At 43.6% G+C, this 23599-nt stretch overlaps 1 protein-coding gene across 1 annotated transcript in view; it reads left to right on the forward strand.

Moving 5' to 3' along the window:
• The first annotated feature begins 206 nt into the window (after positions 1-206).
• The window catches only part of MTUS2 (microtubule associated scaffold protein 2), a 315607-nt gene continuing 292214 nt past the window's right edge, over positions 207-23599 (forward strand). The window contains exons 1-2 of the mRNA XM_037378188.1: positions 207-341; positions 8666-8739. The gene's annotated coding sequence lies outside the window, so the exon portion shown is untranslated. The remainder of the gene's footprint in view (positions 342-8665; positions 8740-23599) is intronic.

Below are 23599 nucleotides of genomic sequence, written 5' to 3' on the forward strand. Positions count from 1 at the left end.
CTGGGAAAGCGGGCAGGGGCGGGCGCATCCCACCGCCGCTGCCGCGACAGCTCTCCCGTGCTATCGATACCGCCGCTCTGTCGCGACGCCCCTCGGCAGGTCCCTCTACGAGGCTGCGGGTGCCGGCCGGGGGGCGGGGTGCCCCTCCTGGGGGGGCGCAGGGCGCGGCGCGGTCCCGCAGGGGGCGCTGCGGCTCGGGGCGGCGGCGGCGGCGGGCGCGGGCGGCGGGCGCTGCTGGGCGGCTGCGCCCCGCTGCTATATAAACACGGCCCGCGCCCGCCGCTCCGTCCTGCCGGCGGGAGGAGGTGGCAGCACCAGCACCGGCGGCGGCGCGGAGGCAGGTGAGCCCGGCGCATCCCCGTCCCGGCGCGGGCAGCGCGGGCTCCGCTCCCCGCCGCGGGGTGGCGGGGCTGGGGTGCCCCCTCTCTGACCCGCATCGCCCCCGCGACTTGGCGGCCGCGGCGCCGCCCCTCCGGGGCTGGAGTGTGTCCCGGCTGCGCCCCCGGAGCGCTGCGGCCCGGGGGGCGGAATGCGGGCAAAGCTCTGCGGGGTGGGGAGCGGATCCTGCGCGGCGGGGACGCGGCAGATCTTCAGGCTGCGCCCCTGCGCTACCTGCGCGGCAGGCACGCGTGCGTTGGGGCGCTGGGGTGGGGAGCCAGCCCAGCCTACTAACACGGATAATCCGTATCACCGAATGTTTGAGCCAGAAGTTTTGAGGATGCTCGTAAATGGTCTGGGTCAAGTGGGCATTTCTGTCTGTGCAGCACCTGGGCTAGGGTCGGGATTGCCGGCTTTGTGCCCGCAGCGTGTTAATGGCGTGGCGGAGTCGGAGGGGGGGGAAGTCCCGGGGAGATGTGCGGGGGTCGGGTCCCAGCGGTCAGCACGGGCGAGCGGAGAGTTCAGGGCGAGCGCCGGGTCACAGCACCCCGCTGGCTGACGGCGCTAAAACTGTAGCTGCTCTCTGACCCTTCCGTGGGTGAAACAGCATCTCATTATTTTTCTTAAGTATGATGAAAGATCAAGCAGCTAATGTGAATTGTGGAGTAGTGTTTTGCTAGGAAGGGAAAGATAAATCCATGGGAGATAGGGCAGCAGCTCCAGGTCTCCCTACTCAAAATGTCTCTGCTTGAAGAGCTGTTCATCTAGGTCGGCAGTTTCCAACTCTGTTTAGGTGAGTCTGGGTACCTTTTTCTTCCTCTTCCCTTAGTCTCCCTTGCTGCATTTGCTCCTGCTGCTTTCCCCCTGGCCCTTGCCGCTGCCTCCCGAAGGGAAGAGCCGTGCAGAGGGGGCTTGTGTGCCTTTGCACCAGCCCCTACTCCCCACAGGCACCTCTGTTAGGGAGCCAGCGATCCCTGCTCATTCTAAACATGAAAAGAGCAAGCCAGCAGGAGCCTTGACGTTTATCATTGCATGAAAAAATGCAACGATCAAAACCCCAACAAATACTTCTCAGTGGGTCAGGCATTAGAAATGTTTGCTGATATTAAGGCATCAGTAGCAAAATAATTAAATGTCAAGTGCTTGCATACAGGTTAACTTTGCAATGGATGACTGCGTTAAGGAGGCACTTGGCAGCAGTTGAGCTGGATATAATGTGATGCAGAAATGTCATGTTTTGGTTTGTGTGATTTTGTACAGGAATTGTTTCATGCTCTCTGCATTCTGTGTAGCGTTTGTAGGCTTTACTGTTTCTTATCCCCAGTTTCAGCAGGGATGTGGCCTTTCTGTATCTCCTGCTACATAAACTCTTTACCAGTCTGCCCTTTTCCAATGCAATTAAACATACCCAGCTACTTGTCTCCTACCTCTGCAATCTGCTGTGGAGAGCAGTACAGCCTGTGCTGCAGGAGAGTGGTAGCAGTGAGCTACATGTATGCAAATGAGGATTAACTTCTCATTCTACTTTATTTATCACCTTAATTTCTGCAGAATAAAGTTCTATTTTAAGGTGCAAAAGGGGGGGTCTTTAACATGTGCTGGGAGTTTAGAAATCCCTACCTGAGATGCGGTGGGGTGGGGTCTGAGAAAATCTTTGCAAGGCTGTGTCCCTGCGGTTTATTTGAAATAGCCTTTGATATGGTACCATGTATTTCCTTACGTTCATCTCTAAGGGCAGAGGTAGGTATTTGGCTACTGATCTAACAAATGCCTAGTGTAGGTTTGTTTCAGATAAGTAGTTTTTCATTTCTTTACAGCAAAGCTTGTTCCATAGTAAAGTTTTCCAGGGTGTTGTCTCTTGGGTTAGTGATAGTGACTGTAATAAACAAGAAAGCAGCTTGAAACTCCTGGCCTTTTTCTCGAGTGTGTGTTTCTATGCAAAATACATTTATGGTATAGTGAGCAATACTAGATATTTAGGAAGATAATGGAGAGAGGAGAGCTAGCAGCACGTCTACTGCAGAAGTGTAGTTTCCTACATCTGTAAAGCACAAACAGCACATCAGAGGCTGTGCAGGGAGTGCAGTAACCAGTAAGAAATAGTCCTCCCTCATAGTAAGTTAGGAAAAACACAAATTTCAGCTTCCAGTGTGTAGTCTCTGTTTCCTGAGTTCATGTAGGAAGCACCAGAAATCAGCGTAGGACAGAGAATTGCAGCCAGAATTTTGGGCTCCTGTGAAATATCCTCTCTCCAGGGAGTCATACAATGGTAGATGATGTGAAACACAATACGGTAGAGACTCATGCAGAGTGGTTGGTTTAGTGTTTGATTGAATGCTGTGGAGGAGAAAAGATCTAGGCATAATAATGGACATCTCAAGGTATTTGCTGAAATGCTAGGAACAAGCGGTGTGAGAGGATCTTTTCTCCACCTCTGGCTGGATGCTGTCGTTTGGTAAAATGACTACTGAGGCACAGCTGATTTAGCACATGCTTTCCCTGTGCAACTATTGCATTTTATCAAAAGCTATTTATAATTATACTGGCCTTGCTTAAATGCAACTTCTACTGAACACTGTGCAGTCAGTTTTGTTAAAGCATAAGTAGCTGAAAGTGGAAAGGAAGTAGCAAAGAGTAGCAAAACTTAGATGCATGATGGTTTATCTTGTACCTGAGCTTGCTATTGCACACTCAAACCTGTTGAAACAGTCTTTGTTCAGGAAAATAATTCTGATGGATTTTTGTGTAACTTATTCTGGCACTGTCCTGATATAAATGGCACCCTCACAAGCCTGGGAACACTGTCACTTCCTGTTGCTGGATATGCATTTGATGCTTCGCTCTCTGAAAACTTGTTTTGTTTATTCTGTCAATTGCCATTATATGGTATCTTGCTATTCTGGATTTTCCAGTGGGAAACTGGGAAGATGATAAGGTCCAACACTTCATCCAAGGTCACCGGAAAGATCTACAGAGTACAGCCAGATGCTGTAACTACCTCACTGTCCTGTCATTGGTTTCATGAGGAAGACCTACTTAGGGTTTGTAGGGTGAGAAACAAGAAGGGAAATGATGAGCTGTTATAAATTGCAGTAGCTTCACAACCAAGTGATTTATACCAATTAAAGCCCCGTCCTATGTTACTTTTATGATATAGAACCGGGTTACTGCTTTGCAGCCAAAAGGCATATCCGTAAAACTTTCAAAACACCTGAAAAATAGGTCTTCAATATAAAAGGGCTGTTTAAAAGACTATTTAAGCAGTCACCTTAGTAATTTCTTTAAGGAATTCTATTTTCTTTTTCAATTAAGTGGCTACAGAGCTGGCAGTTAGGCCAACAGTTTCAAAGTTCCTGGGGCAGTGAATCTTCACGTTTCAGGACAGGAACTGTTTTCTGCTCATGGAGAAGTTATTGCTGCCTTTGTGGCGTAGCATGGCACAGCATGTAGTGCTGCACAGAAAGTGGTGTTAGCGGCGCACTAGCTGGAAGGTAAGGAGTTATCTTACCGTATAATTGCGGCAAAGTTGCTTTAAGAATATGCCTTAGCTTCCTCTCCAAAAGCTGGGAGGGGTATGCTGGCCCAGTCTTGCAGGGTATTTGGGGACTGTGGATGGAGAAGTCCGTTTCGTTCCAGCAGAGGCATCCACATCAAAAGTCTCTGCAAGTGATTTAATCCTCAGAAGCATCTGGTGTGGCAGCAGTTCCCAGGGTTTTGCTGTTAGTGACGTCACTTGCAGATCAGTGATTTCATCCAATCCTCAAAACTAGCAAAAGCATCAGCAGAAAATTCCTTGAATTCCCCTTCCAGCCTGCAATCTTAATTTAAATGATGGTGTAATACAGGTTGCTGCTCCTTACATGAGCCTAAGGGCTATTCTGCCTGGAGATAAACTTTGAAACAGCTACTACATGGGATGCAGAGCTGGAAGAAAAGCATAACTTGTTCTTCTTTGCACAGCTGTGAATTTCACTTCATGGGCATAATCACCAAACACTTACAGGAGAATGACTTCCCTTTGAAATCATAGTTGAAAAGAAAACAAGCATCTTAAACACATGCTGGGCTAATTAGTTTCTCCAAGTTTTACTTTTTGAATTTTAACTATTTGATAGCTTAAACTAAATGAGTTGGCTTCTGTGTTTATTACCCCCACAGGGCGCTCTAAGTTATGGCAGAATGCTAAGGCCGCCAAAGAGCCAGTCTAGCAGGCAGGGGTGGCTTGAAGAGCAGAGATGCTCCAGTAGTGCTTTCGCCCTCTGACATGTGTTGTTTCTGCCAAGTTTTGCATGGGGCATGTGAAATAACCCCTTCAAGCCACCTGAGTGTTTTTTCAGTCCAAGGCGGTCCTCATAATTCAAGTTTATACTCCTAGAAAAAGTCAGAGGGACTGGATGACTCCCAAGTAGTGTATTTCTGCATGACAGGGTACGTTGGTGTTACTGAACAAGAATTAGATTGTGATGGGAGAAAAAAAAGCTTTGTATTAAGCATTTCCAATCTTGATGCAATTTTTTCATGTCAGAATACCGGGAGGAATCATGTGCTATGCACAGGGAAAGCTGGCAGGATACTGGGCACAAATAAGACATTCAGAAGTAAACTGCACTTGAGTGTGCTCAGCAGAGTTGTGCTCTCAGGATGAATGCATTCCTTCTCTACCAGACCACTGTTTTGATAAAAAGTTGCTTAGCTATTGTTGGAGGCTTTGAAATGGGGGGAAAAAACAGTAAAATAATCTCTGGAAACAATCTGTATGAGCCTTGGTGAAATCAAATGGCTGAATATAGAAGACTAGAAATGTTACAGAGATCAGGAGCAAGTGCTTAGAACAGGTTTGCTATATCATGGTCACAATCTGGATATGTTGTTTGGGGTTTAATGCTATGAGGATCAAAACAAGTATTCAGCATAGGCACTAAAATTGGGCTGTTTCTTCAATGCATTAAAAGGTTGAAAGGCTAGGAGAATAGGTAGCAAATCAGTTCTACCTGAAAAGAGTGATTTTTGTCTCCTTTTTCAGATCTCGGAAAACTTTAAAAGACCATTTGAAATGAATGGAAAACTTTCTTTGAACATAGTTTGTAAGCTGGAAAGAAATAAGTTTCTAAACCAAAATTAAACTGGACAAAGTCCTAATCTTGATGACAACAGCTTGATTAAATTACCAACCAGAATTTCCTGAAACATCTGCATCTACTGATCCTTGATATTGCTGGAGCATGACACAAATATGAGTAAAGTGGCTTATGGAAACAATGGATCTTGTTAATATGCATATTTTCTTGAATAGCACATGTACATAGATGTATAACGTAAAATTGCATGCATTACCATCAAATTATTTATAGTAATAATTCAAGAAAACAAAGGACTCTGGAGACTGTTAAATGAGCTTGCATTTTTTTTATTGATGAAAGCTCAGGTGTCAGAGTGGCTTGCAGCTACCATCCAACCTGTGCAGCAAAGTTCAGGGCTAGCTCCACAGCCTTTACTCATGTAAGGAATCCTCTAATGTCAATAAAGCCAGTGAGTTACTGATGCTGAAGAAATGGAAGCCCCTAGGCTTGGTTCATAAGGTACAAGTTTATATATATATATATATAATAAAGATAAAAGATCCTTTGCTTTCCACCCAGGATCCAGTAGGGAGGTGGACAGGTTGCTTTTTTCACCTTTGTGTACCGTGAGGCCTCGAGTGAAGTGAGAGCTGAGTCACCCTCTATAAGCTGCAGCAGCTTTAAGGTTAAACTGATTAGAGTGGAAAATGTAACAGTCTGACAGACCCGCTCTTTTCGTTTTTAGCTGCTCAGCACTTTTAAAAAACCCAAATAGCAGAAAAGCTGCCCTGTTTGATTGTTCCTATTGCGTAATAGCAGTGTCTGGGATTTGAGAGAAGCTACAAGCAGGATGTCGCTTACATAACAAATCGAAGTTGCTCTAATCCCTGTTGCATCGTTGCTGACCCTGGGCAGCCAGGAATAGCCCAGGATGGTGCTGAGCTCCCCAGGCTCTCCTCAGGCGCTGCAGGGTAGCTGTGCAGCAGAGGCCCTTTGCTGCGAGGGTTTTCTGCCAGCCGTTCTTGCTGGATTTGCAGTCTGTTTCTGCTAATAAAGTGCAATTAGAGCCTGAAGTGGAAATCCTGCCTTTAAAAAGTCCCGTCTTGCTCCTTATGGACAGAGCTGATCCTCCCCCACTTCCTTTATTTTCCTGAAAAATCAGCCTTTACCCCCATTTCCAGCTGGAAACAGGTAGTCTCATGATCTGGTTCCTCCTGTGCTTGTTTAAAAACTGGACTGAAGGCCAGGACAGACCTTTGGAGCCGGTCCTCCTGAGCCTTTCTTCTGTCTTGTGGGACAGTGCCATGGCCTAGCGTCCAGGGGGATGTGCTGGGCTTGCCAGGGTGGGTGCTTTGGGGGAGGAGCTGCAGCTAGGTATCGTCATCCTGAACTCAGGGGTCTCCTGTGTCCCCCAGCTTTGGTGTGGGGTGCTGGGGCCCTGTTCCTGCCCTGTGGTTTCATGAAAGTGGTGGACCAGCATGGATGCTCGTGGAGCAGGAAGGAGGCTGCTGGGAAGAGTCAGCACCATGTGCTTGGGACTTGGTGTCGGTGCGGAGGGTCTGACCCTGCACTTGAGCCCATCATACTTGTAGGTTGTCCTGATTACAGTGGGTAAAATGGTGTGGAAGAGCATCTTAGCCCTGCCCAAGGGGCAGTGTGTGCCCTGCTGGCTGCAGCTCCTGCCTTGCCTTCTCTACGGGAGAGCACTGCTCTGCCCCAATCACCCTGGCTGCCTCCAGCATAATTAGGAGCATTTGAAGAATGATAACATAAAAAAGCAACATTGTGGGATTGTTTCGGGGGGGAGTGGGGGAAGGACTGAGGCAGCTGTGCACAGAAACCTATCTAATTAAAACCACAGGGGAATGGAGATGGTGGCTAATGAGGCTGAACACACAACTTAATTTAACTGAGTTATTTGGAAAGAAGCAACCTGCCTTGCTGGCAAACGGAAGGTGGTGGTGGTGAAATAGAATGTTCCTGGAATTTATTATTAAAATTTCATTGTAATTAGTGCATGTTTTGCTGCATGTTACTTTGGATTTGGGACTTTTACCGCATTTTGTGAAATTTATCATAAACAGTGAGCATCATTTGCATGTGAATAAAACATTTAAAAAAAGACTACTTGATTAAATCTCTTACCTAAAATCCCATCCATATCTTCCATGTTCTAATATGTTCTGAGCTTTTTATCTAACTTTTTTCCACTTGATATATACCACAAGGAAAAAAGTGTTGTATGACCTCCTCCTTTTCCCTCAGCTGTGTTTCCCTATTCTTTCTCTGCCTTTTCCTCTGTCATATTCTCAAGTCTGTTCTGATCTCCACCTGCTCTGCTTGTCCCACAGCCACATCCCTCCTCTTGGTCTTCCTTATACTCATACCTCTTAACTCTTTGTTCTAATATCTCCTGTCTCTTTCCTGTTGTAATACAAATAAATATGCATCATTGACATAATGTGGAAGAAACCCCACCAAAACAACCAAAGCCCAAAACCTTTTCTACCTTTTTTGTCATCTTATGATCTGGTCAGCTTTACTTGTGAGATGCTCTTCTAGTTTCATGTTTGATTTGCAGCAATATGACTTTGGTCCCTTTTACCACTGGTAAAACAACATCTTATGACCTCTTACCAAATCTCAGGGCTAACTTGCTTTCTCTCTCTGGCTTGACCTGTAGCCTTTTGATAAAACCCACATTCTCTGATTCACAATGTTGGTTTTTTTTTCTTGTGATTGCAATCACAAGCAAATTCAGCTAAATCTCCCTGAATAGCAATACACCACCTGTATCACATCAAAATGTGGCATAGGGACAAGGCATCAAATAACACAGCATCTCTTAAAAACAATGATCTCTGTAAATGCCTTAAAACCTAACTGAGTGTAATCTGTGCTTCCCCTTTAGCTTGTGTACCTAAATTTGCTTGAGAGCGTTGACTTGCTTTAAAGATACTCCAGAGGAAGGGGAACAGAAAATGTGGAGTTTGTTTCACAAACTTTTTGTATCCTCTTCCCCTTTTGAGAGTAGGTGCGTTGCTTTATTTCACTCACTCCTAACACGGACCAGCTTATCTGTGAGCTAATGCCAGAAAATTTGGACAGGATCATAATCAGAAGAGCAGGATGTTTAATCTTGAGCAGTGTGTTTACAAAAGATCTGATGGTGTATGCCGTTGTTACCTACTCTAATTCTAATGAGTCTCTTATTTGGTTTTTTTAAGATTTCCATCCTGGGACTGCCTTCTAGGGCGAACTATCACCAATGGAAGTAAAATTTGTTTTTCTAGCGTTTGGGGTAAGCTTAGCTTGTCTTCTGTATTATTAATGTCTGATTTGATCTTTTGAATGTCTTTGCCACCAAAGAACTCTTTTGCAAGATGTCTTTGATTTTTATATTAGTGCTAGTCTATTGAATGAAAACTCCCTCTAACAATTGTATAAACAATGGAGATAAAGATGACTTCAAAGCAGACCATGAGACTTTTACTGGGGGAAATTATCAAACAAAAATAGACCTTTGCTTTTCTAATATCTTTTATTTCTGTCTGGTAGGTATAGTACACATAGAAAGTATGAATTCTAATCCAATGTACTACATATCTAAGCTAAATCTGGTTACTTCTTGAGATGACAATATTTGAAGGTAGTCTTTCATGCTTGGGAAGGCATAACTTTGTTGGCTGGGAAATGACTGTGACATGGATCCTGGTAAATTTGTGTTGTAGTGGCATGAGGTTGCGTTCAGTCATGAGCACTAACAATGCATGCTGAAGCCTCTGGGAGGTCAGCAATGATTTTTTCACCTGGGGGGAAAAAAAGACAGCAATGCTGGCAGGTTGTGGGGCAGTATTTTTCTACCTGGCTAGGGGCATTGGCTCTTTGATTGCCCACCAGTAACAGGCTGACAGTGGTCCCAAAGCCTCAAATGACTCAATAAGATGGAGATGGGACAGTGTAGGTTCCAGAGGGAGGCTGACTGTATGGGGTACTGCCAAACCTTGGAGGGAGTGAGAGGGGCCACAGGCTGCCTCCTCCCAGCAAACCCCCAAGCAGGCTGGCTGGGTGCATGCCTGGCTTTTGCCTAGCAAGGGGTAACCTCAGATGGGCGAAATAGAACCAGAGTTCTGAGCCTGCTTTTTCTGTGATGACCAGGTGATGATGGTCAAAATCTTCTTTTGTGGTCTTACACTGCCCCCAGTTTTCCAGCAGGCTCACGGTTGATTTTCCCTGCGCATCAGTAGCGTGTGCCAGCCTGCTGTGTCCTGCTGGCTGACCACGGGGAGGAACAAGAAAAACTGTCCACATAGCCTAGCGCAGGCGTCTCCTGGGGCCAGGTATGATCTGGTCCTCAAGTAACAAAACACAGCCTGGCTGGAGAAGTTCTGATGGCAACATGGTGTAGTCATTGCTCTTTCCTTTAGGGGGACTTGGGCCTGGTCTGACCTGGAGTCAGAAAGGTCTGGCAAGAGCAGCCAGCACTGGGGAGGGGGTCAGGACCCCAGCAAAGCCTGGGGCCATGGCTGTAGCATGCAACACTATACATGGTGAGGAGGCACCCAAAGGGTGGTGTTCCTGTGGTAACCAGACTGAGAGCAGAAAGCAGGTGAGAGCAAAGAGAAAGCAAACTCTGGTCACTGGCAAAGATATTACCACAATCCCAATCCTCAGTGTAGGAAATCGTATACACCATGTCTGTTTCCCTTTCCAACCCAGGCTGTGTGGCCAATAGAGACTGGTGGGGCTCAGAAGGGTGAAGCAGGCATCATCATGGCATGATCCCTGGCTTTCAAGGGACTCTTCATACATGCAGATGCCTCTGGGGACAGTGCTATGTGATAGGAACTGAGTGGTCACAGGAGCTTGGGAAGGAATCTCGTCATTTACCCAAGTCAAAAGCTGTTTCTCTGACAACAGTCACATTCAGTCATAGGTGATGTGGTTTTGGGCTGTGAAATGGGTGATTGAACTGGTGTGTTCCTGTCTTCTGGGTGGCACGTGCCTCCTGGTTATAATCCTGCAGCAGTCAGGCAGCTAAACACTAAATGAGGGAAATCCTGTGTTTATGGGTTTACAAGTGGCATGTGATGCTCCGGCACTCTCTTGCCCCACAGGAAAGAAGGGAGGGCAATGCACATCTTCTTTTTGAGGACAGCATTGGCAGGACACAGTCCTGGGTGGTGTGAAGGATGTATGAAAATGCCTTTTATGTATTTCCCATATACAAACGACTTCTGATCTAAAAGCAGTTAAACTGTTTTCTGCCCTCCTGTTACTGGGGCTGTAAGTCTTGTAACTCAGCCAGTGAGGCTAAAGGTGTGTGGCTGCTGCGGGGGGGGGCCGGGGTGGGTTTGCTATTCAGACCCTCTCGAATGTTCCTGTGTACAGCTCTCCCACTGCCATTCACTGATCAAGGTCGAAGGCTGGATCCTGGGTTTGGAACTTGGCTGCAGAGCTGGAAGAGCACAGGTAGCAGTGAGAAATACAGATGAATCCTTCCTAGTATTCTTAATTTTCTTAATATTCTTAATTCATAATTAAAATTCTTAATATGCCCGTGGATTTCCCAGTTTGGTTGAGGACTCTGTAGTGCTTGGATGATGGTTATGGAAAGAACTAAATCAATATTCTAAGTAATTTCTTATAGCTTTCTCCAAAAGGTCACATAAGGTATGTTATTTCATTGTTAGTGAAACAAGTAGTCAATACCTGTTAACACATCCTCTTCCTTTTTGGGCTGGCATGTCACTGGACTTCACGGTAAGGCCTGTGAGAAGCAGCTTGAAGGTTTTGATTCCTAGTGGCTAGAAGGATTGGAAAGCAAAGGCCATCAGCTGGAAAAGAGCTCTGGAAATTTTTGAAATTCATTTTCTCTGTGATGAGTGTTAGAGATGTTCAGCTTCTGAAAGGGAAAGTTGCACCAGAAGTACATGTCAAATAGAGCAAGAAATGTAGGAGGCTATTTTGCAATTTGAGCACTTGCTGTGAACCTGAGAGAATAGTTTCCTGGCCCATTCCAGGGTTACCTGCAAGAATGGTGTTTTCAAACCCCTGTGTTTTGTTTCAAATAGACAGGACTAAATAACATGTGTTTGGCAGAGGTAATGGGACTTTCACCTCTCTTCTGCTGATCTTAGAGCACTGTGTGGGAAGGTGATGGGTATATGAGAGCGTAACCCTGCTTGAGAGATTTGCATGAAGTTAGCGTGTTAGTCACAGCTGTAGCTGATGGGAGGCTTTCTGACACACCACAGAAATACTGTTCTGATGGCATCACTTCAAAAAACATTTCCTAAGGAACAGGTCAAAGTGGATTACATGGGAAGTTATGGGTCAAGAGTTTGATACCATGGCTCTGTATTTATGCAAACAGCTAGTGAGATGCTTCAAAGAGGGATAGACTTCTGCTGCTTTCAGCTAAAAATCAGAAATTCAGGGAAGAGACTTGATAATATTTTAAGTCATCCAGTAATTTAACACTGGATTACAGTTGAAATCCCATAGAAATACTGAAGACACTTTGTACTGTATCAGATGGATTAGGCGTGATTCACTTACTGTGTTAAATTGCAGAGGGATTAATAATGTCTAGGTCATTGTTTCCTAAGCTTATAAATTTAAAGACCAGAGGGGACCACATGAATATCTCTTCTTACTGCCTGCTCAGTGCAGGTCAGAGAAATGCAGGATATATCGCTAGTAGTCCTTTATTTTTTCTTTATTTAGCATATCTGCCTGAAAGAGACCAAGGTGGTGTTTTAAAGGGTACCAGCAGCAATCAGTCCATCATGGTGCAGGCAAATTGTTTCAGTAAATAACGAGCCTTGCCTTTTGAGGCAGTCTGTAGCTTTTTTCAAACTTCCAAATGTTGTACCTCCATTTTTTTTCCTGCTGGACTGACAAGGAATCTGTTATCTGAATGCTGGTTCTCCATTTAGTTAGCCACTTCGAAATTCATTTACTATGAGCAGTGTTGATGTAGTATGGTTAATCTTTTAATTCAGGATTTTATGTATAGCATGACTTTAAATCGCTACACAGTGTGAAATTAGGACTAGAAATACAGCCTGTCAGCACACTACCATTATCAAATAATGATGTAACTTCATACAAATGATCAGATTTACATGATCAGGCCTATTTTCCATACAGCTGTGTTGATTGATGTTAATTGTGCTACTGTCTTTCAATGCCTTATTGATTGTGTCCCATGATAACCTTTCCCTGGTGTTGCTTATGATGTCAGTCTAACAGTTCCATAGCTGCTTAGGTTATCCCACTTAACCCTTTAAAATACTGCCTTGGTATTAACTCTTCCCAGTCACCAGGAACTTCTAGTGTTCCTTTTGTTAAAAGCAGTCTCTGAATCAAAAGTTACTGGTTCATCTGCCTTACACTCTTGAAAGCAGGGTTTTAACTGAGAGGCTATTTAAAGCGCTCTCCAGTTACTGGTGGCATTGGAGGTATGTCATTATCACTTTAAGATGTGAATATAGCATCTCGCGTCTTTCTGAATGTAGAGTAGAAGTAGTTGTCAAATAAGTTTGTATATTTCTGAATTGTTTGATAATTTTTGTCTGAACTGACCAGTTATTGAAGTCATTGCTTGGCATTCGCTATTCTTGTTCCATTTAGGGAGAAGCTCCTATTGTCATAACCTCACCATAGCTTTTTGAATGTTTTTTTTTTCTCGTCACTTGCTTGTGTTTCTACAATGTTGATTTGTATTAATTGCTATCAGTGTCTTTTTCCCCCCCATCTGTTATGTGCTGTGGGTTTGTTTTACAGGTTTGTTTGCTGCTGCTGTCACTCTCCTTAGCCAGGATTCTTCCACCAAAAAAGCTTCCTTTCATGGCTGTAGCACAGCAATTTTTTTTTAAATTTTTTTTAGCATGTAATAAAGCATTCTTTAGCAGGTCCTTTTTATATTTTTGTGTGTGGATATTTCCTCCTGCTCAGTTTTGCACATGACTTGTTTTTAGGTTTGAGAAATTGTCCTAAAATATCTGAACAAGTAAATAAGATATTGGTTAAGATTACATATTATTTTCCAGTTGTTAAAGGAATTGGAGCCTTTGCCTGTAGTGAATCATAATTTTCTAATTAAATGGTTCATCTGTATCCAATAGGAGTCCAATATAGCATCAGCTAGAGTTAACTGTTGCTACTCTTTTGTATTAAGCCATGTCTAGAGCTTGCAGACTTTCTGAAGTCTTACTAGTAAATTGGTTCTTCCAGAACAGGTTCTCTGCTAGAATAAAGCTCAATGTGACAATATTTTTCATAAATTCAAGAATATGTGCTTGATTGCTTCATTCCATTCCCTTGCACCATTTGATGGATCTCTAGTAGACCTCACCCTCTGTCTCAGCTTGTCATTTCCCATTCTGCTTTTCTCTTTGCATGTGCAGTGTCCATGGCTTTATCTTCTGCCTACCCTGTTTCTCTTAAGTGCAGTGCTTTTTAGTCTTGATTTTTATCATGTGTTTTTTGTCTGTTACGTTCTTAACCTTTAATAGAATTGAGCTTCCTTTTGAAAAAGGCAATTGTATTTTCTATTGAAATTGAGCCCAGTCCTTGCCATCGTAAGCAAGCTTTCAGGGGAACAAATTGTTTGCCCTCTTTCAAAAAGAAGTTATTCAAATATCAGCAGTATGGTGAAAGCATTGCTTTCTATTTCTAGCTCTGCAATACATGTATCAAGGTTTTTTTGACAATTCATGTTGACATGGAGAGGCTCTTGTTTTTTGGTCAGACCACTCCAGTTGGCAGCTCCCAGGCCATGTGGCCTTTTGCAAGCCTGTGGTCGCTGCACTGCTGTGCAGACAAGGTAAACATCATGAGATGGAGTTCATGCTGCAGTTGGCTCTGGAAAGCAGCAGAGACAGAAGGAAAGGACAGTAGCTGAGGTCAAAAGCTGATGCACTTTTTCTTCTCTCATGCTGTGTGAAAGTCTTAGAAGTTTAGCCTTAAGAAATGGCTGTTACTGAGATAACCGGGTAAATTTTTGTTAGCAAAACCAGCATGCACCTAGAAATCAGCTTCTCACTATTTGAAGCAAGTGACTTGTCAACAGGTGGGCTTGCTCTGTCACCAGGACTGACTGCACATCTAGCCTTGGTGAGGGTTTGTAAGGAGCTGTATAGGCAGAAGATGGTTCGCATGAAGTGGTTACATCCAAGTGCCTGAGACCCACTTCTTTCAGTATTACACTGTGCTTGGCACAAAGCATTTTGGCAGCTAAGCATCTTGGGTAGAGAACCTGCAGAATGATTTACTGGATGTATTCCGATGTGTTATGGAAGCCTTACTTGTCAATGGTAAGGCTGCATCTCAGATACTGTGTTCAGTGTTGGGCCCCTCGCTGCAGAAGGGACATCGAGGGGCTGGAGCGTGTCCAGGGAAGGGCGAAGGGGCTGGGGCACAAGTCTGATGAGGAGCGGCTGAGGGAGCTGGGGGTGTTCAGCCTGGAGAGGAGGAGGCTGAGGGGAGACCTTATCGCTCTCTGCAGCTGCCTGAAGGGAGGGGGTAGGCAGGTGGGGTCGGTCTCTTCTCCCAGGTAACAAGTGACAGGATGAGAGGAAACAGGCTCAAGTTTTGCCAGGGCAGGTTTAGATTGGATATTAGGAAAAATGTCTTCACAGAAAGGGTGGTGAAGCATTGGAACAGGCTGCCCAGGGAGGTGGTGGAATCATCATCCCTGGAGGTATTCAAAAGTCTTGGTGCTTAGGGACATGGTTTAGCAGTGGACTTGGCAAACCCAGCACTGCCATTGGACTTGATGATCTTCAAAGTCTTTTCCAACCTAAATGACTCTATTATTCTATGACTCTTAAGTTACTGGTTACATCTGTAACCATTGTAATATCTGTACAATACTGTGGTTACATCTATAACCACATCATTATTGAATTGTTTCTAAGAAGCAGCATCCCATCTGGAATTGAGTCCACAGAGCAGGAATCGGCTTGTAAATGCTTTGGGACAAGAACGCTGTTTTAATTCAGCATTGTGTGGCTTAGTATAGGGGATGCTACTCCAGGCATCCTTTCGGTACAAGGTATTAATCAAATAAAATGAACGATATAAACAAGGACTAAGAAATGATTTGTTTGCAATGACAGGATAGCAAGAACTTCATAAGCTCCTGTTTTAGCCTGCTTAAATAAAGTTACTTGCAAAGAATCTTCTGATATGTTAATTGTATTATTCATACTGTTTTTCTGAATTTCAAAACAAAGTGTGACCTTGATTTCAAAGTAAAAGTGCATGAAAGCCTGCTGTGCTTATTTTTCATAATTAATCATTTATAAGCCAATTTTATGGCAAAACAGATAAACGGGATGTCAGAATATTTGTTTGTAAATACTTTGCTTCAAGATGGTAGCACAATTTGGGTCTTAGCTTTAAGGTAATCCAGTATTTCTTTCAGTTTCACTGTAGGATGAAAGCACAGCATGCAATACATACTGCAGTTAAGGTCTACATGGATATACTGTAACTGAAATACACACTTTGTTCTGTTATTGTAGTGCCTGCTAAAACAGAAGAAAAATCTTCCTCCTTTCTGTAGTGGCCATGGGGAGTGCACTTTTTCCCAGCATCCCTATCAGCCACATGTGTGCAGCTCAGCTTGCATGAGACACTTAACTTAGTAAGCATCAACAGTTTCAGGGATGCAGTGAAACAAATACCAAAAAGCCTTGTTCAAAGTGGCTGCTGCTCAAACCAAGAAATGCCAGTAACCTCTCCTCTGAATGTCATGGGGGTCCTGAGCCTGCCTTGGAGGCTGAGGCCAGTGCTTTTCAGAAGGTGGGCTTTTCCTCCCTTCAGAAGAGAAGACAAGCTTATACAACTGTGTTTGCGTCTCCAAAGGGGAGTACACGCATTGATGGTGGCCCTTGTTTGGCACCACAGTTAAGTGTGTGGTGAGGTGGGTTAGGCTTGGGGGCAGGGCAGCCTCCCATCCTCACCCCAGGGAGAGGTGAGGGAGGTGCCACAGCAAGTCCCACACCCTCCATGGGGCTGTTGCCAGGGTGGGTGGATGGATGGTGGCACAGGGCTGTGACCTTGGGCTTTGCCGTGCCTGCGCAGGCAGCCCAAGGCTGTGGGGATGCTGGGGGATGCGCTCGGAGGTGCAGGAGAGGTACCAGCACGGGGGTGCGTTTTTACATCCAGTGGGGCTGGGGCTCCCGCTCAGCCAGGGCTGCTGTTACAAGAACCTTCGTCAGGACAACCAGAAAGCCACACTGAAACTAAATGGATAGAGCCATTTGACTAATAACAAATGCCCGTGAACGTCACATATGGGTAACTTTGCATAATGAAGTTAGCAGCTGATATGTGTATTATAAGTGCTTTTTGAATAGGATTTATTGAATTCCACTATAACCTGTCACAGGACAGCATTATTTTAGAGCTGATTTCAGTTGTCTCTCTACCTCTAGATTAACAAGTCCTGGCATTTAGTATCTGTTACCTAATGCAATACAAGGCATATTTTTTGCCATTAGGCTGCAGTGCATAAGCTAGTTAATAGTTTGAGTCTTATAGCTCTTCCTCCTAAGCTGGCAAGTGGTAGAGGATATAGCTCTGTGAGAAAACAATTTAAACTTTCTCAGTGAACCAGTTTTGAGAAGACTTCTTCTCAAATGCAGAGTTTCACACTGAAGCAGTGTGATTAAAAGCCTATGGGGGAATCAAGCATGAGGATGGTTTTAAGGAAGATCAAGGGACTGAATGCAATTTTTCCCCCTCAAATTATAATTAAAGAAACAGCACCCTCATTAGCATAATACACTAAATGATAAAAAGAATTGGACAGATGCCTAATCTTGAAATGCTGCTTAATTTACAAGTACATATTTTAAAAAGAAAGCAATCGAGGTTTGTTCTTTCTAGCTGCCTGCCTGCCTCATCAAAACTGCTGCTTATATAACTTACTGTCTCAGAGGAAAAAAAAGTAACACAGAAAAGTAGATATGTACTCTAGGGCAGCATCCATACAATGTCTGTTGCACACGTATAGATACTAGAACATTCACAATACTTCAGGTCTTCTGAGATTGGGTGTGTACCAGACAAAATTACACATTTGAGCAGAAACTCTCAACTGGGGCCATATGCAGCCCCAAAGGAGTCCAAAGGCAGCTACTGTAAAAATGAAACACTAATTTTCTGTTGATTCTCGACTCTTAATTATCTAGAAGGTGACCATTCTGAATTTCTTATGAGCACCTGTTGAGCCACAGAGAAATGTATTTGAGAGTCTCATTAGTTTTTGAGAAGAATTTCTGAATTCTTGCTAACAGCAAAAATGACTTTCTGGTTTTAATGAAACTGTGAATGAAATGTGGCAAGGAGAAATAGGTGGCATTCACACTGATGCCTCCGTGCCTTACCTATGTTCTGTTTTCTCTTCTTGTCCAATATAAGCTGCAATGGTGCATTTACTCTGTTTCACTTTAAATAGCTCTGTTCTTCTACCCTTATGTCTATGGACTCCCAAGGGATTCTGAAGTGAACCAAAATCTTGTGAAGTCTCAGAATTATGTTGCCACCTGCAAATGTTGATAGGCTCATCAGACTGTGTTTACAGTGCTGAACAAGAGCCGGGAATGTGGCAGGGAGCGAGTTGCTTGCACTGCTTGGTGCACCCTGCTCTTGCCAAGGGTTGTTCTGTACTACCCAGCTCAGCGTCCCTGCTGGGCCCCATGCAGTGCCTGCGCAACATGGAATTATTACTCTGTGCATTTTTAGCATTCAACGCTTGCAAAATATGGGAGCACCGGAGTACTTTTTATAGTGTGAAACTGAGGCTATGTGCAGTGGGCATACAGGGTCAGCAAGAAGGCATGTTGGGTGCTACCAATTGCTGGGCTAGTGGTGGGAAACTGTTGGTGGGGGTGTGGGAGCCAGCCTTGCTTTGGTCCTGTCCATGCTGCTGCTGAGGGGGGTTCCTGGTGTGAATGGTCCCCCAGACCACACTGGGGTATTGCCAGGCTGTTTAAAAAAGACTTACCTTAATGAAATGACAGTCTGTTCTTTGTCTAGTACAGCTAGGGTGTGTGTCTCTGGAGGACTGGAGTGGGAATTACACTTTTAATAAGGTTAAGCATATTGAGGAGAAAATGTTTTTTTAGGAGTGAAAATGATTTCTCAGTGGGAGCTGACACTTGAATTATTCCACTTACAGTCCTAGTGCAAGGTAGGGGCTGGCTGCAAATCGATGTCAGATTTTCTAGTTGGAAGTAAACCTCCTTTTCTCCAATCCTAAAGCTTCTCTTCAGATGGAGAGCTAGTAACCACTACTTCGTGAAGAGGCTCTGGCAGCCAGAGAGCTGAGGGGTAGGCTGGAGTAACAAGTGCCTACCAAAGCAGTATCCTGCCCCTTCGAAGCCTACATACTTTGGTAAGTACAAATCCCAATTTAACGTCATTTAAGGAAAAATCTCTAGCTGATGAGTAACTTGACAAGGACAAAGTCAGAAGACCTTCCAGCTCTCTGCTAGGTGACTGCTACCAGTGATAGTGTTAGTTCTGTTGCAGGCTGTGTTTGTGTTTGGCATTAAGACTGTTAAGAAACAAGGTGGATGTTTTAATGCGTTAGAGTAAATATTAATACTGCTCAGATGATGTTATGGCAGGTAACTTGTTCAGTTTCCCCCTTAACCTCTGAAGTAGTTTGGAGTCAAAGACCCGCCTGTTTGATTTTTCTGGTGTCTTAACACATCGAGATGAACCTGATCCCTTTATAGCCTGCTAATCTTGTGTATATGCTGAAGTAGTAACCATGGAGCTGATGAGTTCTGATACATAAAAGGCAGCACTATTGATCTTGCTGACAGAAGTTCAAAGCCCTATGTGAAAATACATGATAGTTCTGGAGAATGCATAAGTTGAGCGGTATGTGCTAGGGTGTGCATTTTTGAGGCCATGCTGTATCTCATGCAGATCTGTAGTCTCCACAAGTGAGTTATTAACACTAAAACATGAGCACCCTTACTGTTAGCTGGTCTGCATGTTGGTAGCACTTCAGCTATTCAAAATCCAGCACTGCAGTCTGTAGGGCTCCGCAGACTCTCTCTGTGTGTACCCCTGTTCTCTGCTTACTGTGCCTGAGGCTGCTGAGTTGGGCACATAGCGTGGGATGGAGGGTGACCCTTCCTCATCCAGTTCTAGGACTTTGGGATCCACTGGGGTCCTTTGCTGGCTTTGCATCTGGGTTTTGCTATCAGATGAGAAAGATGGGGACAGGGCAGCATGGAGGTGTGCTCCTCCACTGAGGTTGGGATGTAGTGGGAGTGTGCTCCCAGGCCTGGGGATTTGGGTCTTCCCAAAATTGCACATTTTCATCTAGTCTGTGTTCATGGGAGAGCTTGCTATGGTTTGTGCATGCCATAAAGGCCAAGTTTGAAACAGTCTTCCTCACCTTGTTTTTCTAGCAGATTTCAATGATATTCATTGCAGCCCTACTAATTTTTATTGTGGGTCTCCTGATATTTCATGATTTTTTTTAAAAAATATATTATAATTTTTTTTTAACAATGAGGTTTTGAAGGAATGACACAATTTTTTAATTGCAGTTTTTCGTTGGTATATTTGTTCTACTCATATTTGTTTTAATGAACTCCTACAGGTAAATAAATGTAGGCTCAGTTACTTTTCCTGTTGGAAGTAAATAGGATTGCAGTCTGGCATTTGTATTTTTCTAGCATTCACGTAATTCCTGTCAGATTTCATCTGTTTACATTTGAGCTGTATTTACAGATTTGTCTGTGTTCCCCTGTTGGGATCTGTCACTACAATAGCTAGGATGTTTCCCCAGAAACATCAGCAGTGATCCTTCTTTTTCTCTCTTAAGGAGAAGGTTTTAATTTTTTAGTGCAATGTCTTCATTCTTATTACATCACGGAATACTGGGATACAACCCTGCATACTAATTATGACTTTCTGAGAAAGAAAAACAGGCCAGAACTTTATTGCCAGCCTCTTGTCCACCCAAATATTATTCTGGGTCTGAACAGTTATCACATACAAAGATGCCTGTGAAGGAGAGATTTGGGCTGCTTCTTGCTTAAGTGAATTTAACCCTTAAGGCAGGAAGAGGAGGTCTTCACTGACATAATAAACCATTAAAAAAAATATATAGGAAGCTTGGAGCCTGTTCTCCATATTCTGATCTGCAAGAGCATTCTTCTTCCGTCAGCCCCTGATGCTGCTTAAAAATTTGTTCCTGCAAATTTCATGGGTTTATTAATTTGACTCACATTAAAATGCTGTTTCTATGGAGTCAGAAGTGTGCTTTGCATGCTGGTTCCATAAAAAGTAGAAGAAAAGTAAATACTTGTTCAACTTCTGAATATGAAAAGATCAAGTATATACTAAAAGCCTTTCTTTAAAAGTGAAGAAAAAAGTAGTCTTTTTCCTAAGTCCTCCTGAAGAATATATTTGTTAGATATGTCACTTAGGGTCTCCTTAACAGAGGAAGCTGTAGTACAAGTGTATAGCTGGCTTCAGAATGTGTATTTTTCTCAGCTTTCACTTGTAAGAGTAATATAAATACTTCATATATTTAGGGGTCTATGCTACTTCTAGATTAGAATATTTGAAACAGAACCTTCACAATTTTTGAAAAAAACCCCTACATTATTCTATTTTTGCTGTCAATACATGTTCCACTCTCACTATATTTCAAAGACTACTTTGCTAAAATTTCCTGGGCAATTGGCTTGGCATCTGCTAATTTAATTCCCGTGTAGTACTGTAATAGGATATAAATTAGAACTCTGGGGACTACTGATAATGTTCAGTGAAGATGAAACTTTGAAGGATATTAAAGGGATGGCTTTGTTTATACTGCAAGTGGTAATGGAGAGGTGGAGGAGAGTTTGGGGGAGTAGATGGAGAATAAGCTCTTTTCCCATACCAAACCTGACCCCAAATGTGAAGAATTTCCTTGCACAACATTTTTTTTACCTGTATCATATAAATGATTGAGAATAAGCTTGCTGTGATAATGAGTGAAAATGTGTTGATTGTCACTGTCTTCTGCACCCCAAAAGTCAGCAACGAGGTTTTTTTTTTCCCCTGAAGTGTTTCTCCTGGTATTCCTCAATTTACCCATTCCTTCACCCTCTCTACCTGTAAATTCCTGGCTTGACTCCCTTACCCTTCTTGGTTATTTTACTATCTGTAAAGATCTTATGGATATGTTGGTGTTTTGATTCCCCACTTTCCTTCACCTGGGAAAAAGGGGAGACTATGGTGAGGGTTAGGAAATGCCATATTGCCAAAAGGCTTATCTCCTAATCGGAAGAGAACAGATCACAAATGATAATGGACGATATATAGATTCATATTAAGATGCTTTGAAAACAATTTTTGTGCTCAACTGACCTGAAATTGTGTTTAGATGGTATCACAGCCGTTCAAGCCTGGATACAGGCAAGATGGAGAGGGAAAGCTTATCTATTGGTAAAGAAAGGAGAAAGAAAGAAGGAAATGGCTTTCAGAAAAACAACTCTGCTGTTTTTTTACCACTATTGAGGGGTCTCTTCAAACTTTGTCGTACTTGTCACATTTTCTTTCTCAACTTTTTCAGCTTTTTAGCTTGAAAAAATTAAATGTTCTTGGATTTATGTTCCTGCTGTTGACACTGCATTTCATGTGAAAAACATTTTATTTGGAAACATGCTGATGTTTTTGCCCAGCCATAGCTTATAAATCCATTTTCTCTTCCCCATCCCTGGCTGGGGAGTTTCTTTTTAGTTCCTGGCTGGGACTGGACCTGGTTTTACCACCTTTCACAGCTGCAGTTACTACTGCTAGGTCAGCTCTTTCCATGGCTACCTGTCTGCTCTCCTGCTGTGCCATTCCTGCATCTTAGCCCATCTGTGGTTCCTCTCTGTGAATGGCTCATCAGTATTGCAGGTATTTAGCTAACATAGATGTTCTCCTTTTCTGCGCACATTCTTCTGTGCAGAGGGCACAGTTGATTACTTGCTGCCCACAGCAGGGGGTTACCTGCACGTTACCCTGCTTCAAATCCTGTCACGCTTCCTGTAACATCCCATAGGTATTCAGTGCCTCACTTCTGGTACAACTGCTTTCCTGTCACAGCTGTGTACACCACTCTCCTGGCTGGTCTTCCCTCTGCACCACCTTCTGCGCCAGCCTCCTCTGCGGCTTCTCCTCCATGGCCAAGCCAGTTGAAGGTGCTTGCCCTCAGCCTTGAACACCCTTCATATCTTCACCCCATCCTTGGCCAGTTTGATGCTTTGCTCATCAGCTACTTGTTTGTGCCTTTCACAGCATGATTATGTTTGTGGTACCCTTTGCTGCTTTCATCTCCAGAGATTTTCAACTGGTGAAGCTGGGTGGGGATGCTGGTAAAAATAGTTTTGCTGTGTAGTAAGTTTTGTGCTTGATCAATAGTGATGGGTCAGTTCTAACCATGTTTTTTCTAATTCTGCAGAAAATCATTAGCAAGAAAGTTAGAAAAATTTCAGTTTTCTGCCCTTTGACACAAGCCTTTTTCTTTGTAATAACCATTTTATCTCAAAGTTGAACAATTTAAGTGAACTCTGTGGATTGACTTCAGCATTTTGGACTTCCATGATTAAGCATATCAGAACAGAATATTGGTCATGAATAAGCAAGAAAGCTACTTGGGGCTTGAATGTTTTCTCTCACTTTGCACTGAGGCTACTCCAGCAATTCTACCACAACGTTACACCTGAATTATATAGCTTTCAGTAACGGACACCTGATTTACTGGGGCAGAGACTTTTATTTGACACTTTGAAATGGTTTGTTTAATGTGCAATGGCTGAAAAGGGGTTTTAAAGTGCAAATTAATGATGCATAATGACATTCATCTATGAGAAGTAGGGCTTGTCAAGAGGCTTATTGGCTGCACTGACCATTTGGAAGAATCTGACCACGCTTCTGGTTCTGCCAGGGTTTGCTGGCTCTTGCCATCTATGTTGCATGTTTAGAGTTGGTTGTTGGACATCCTGCAACAACCAGACTTTTGGTTTAGATCCTCTAAAAGGTGTTGTCATGGGTATCTTATCTCCGTAAAGTCATCCTGTCTTCATCAGTGGGAACAAAAATGCTTCTCAGGTTTTACAGTCACTGCTTCAGAAGATACTTGC

This window comes from Falco rusticolus, chromosome 2 (genome assembly GCF_015220075.1).
Source record: "Falco rusticolus isolate bFalRus1 chromosome 2, bFalRus1.pri, whole genome shotgun sequence".
NCBI lineage: Eukaryota > Metazoa > Chordata > Aves > Falconiformes > Falconidae > Falco > Falco rusticolus.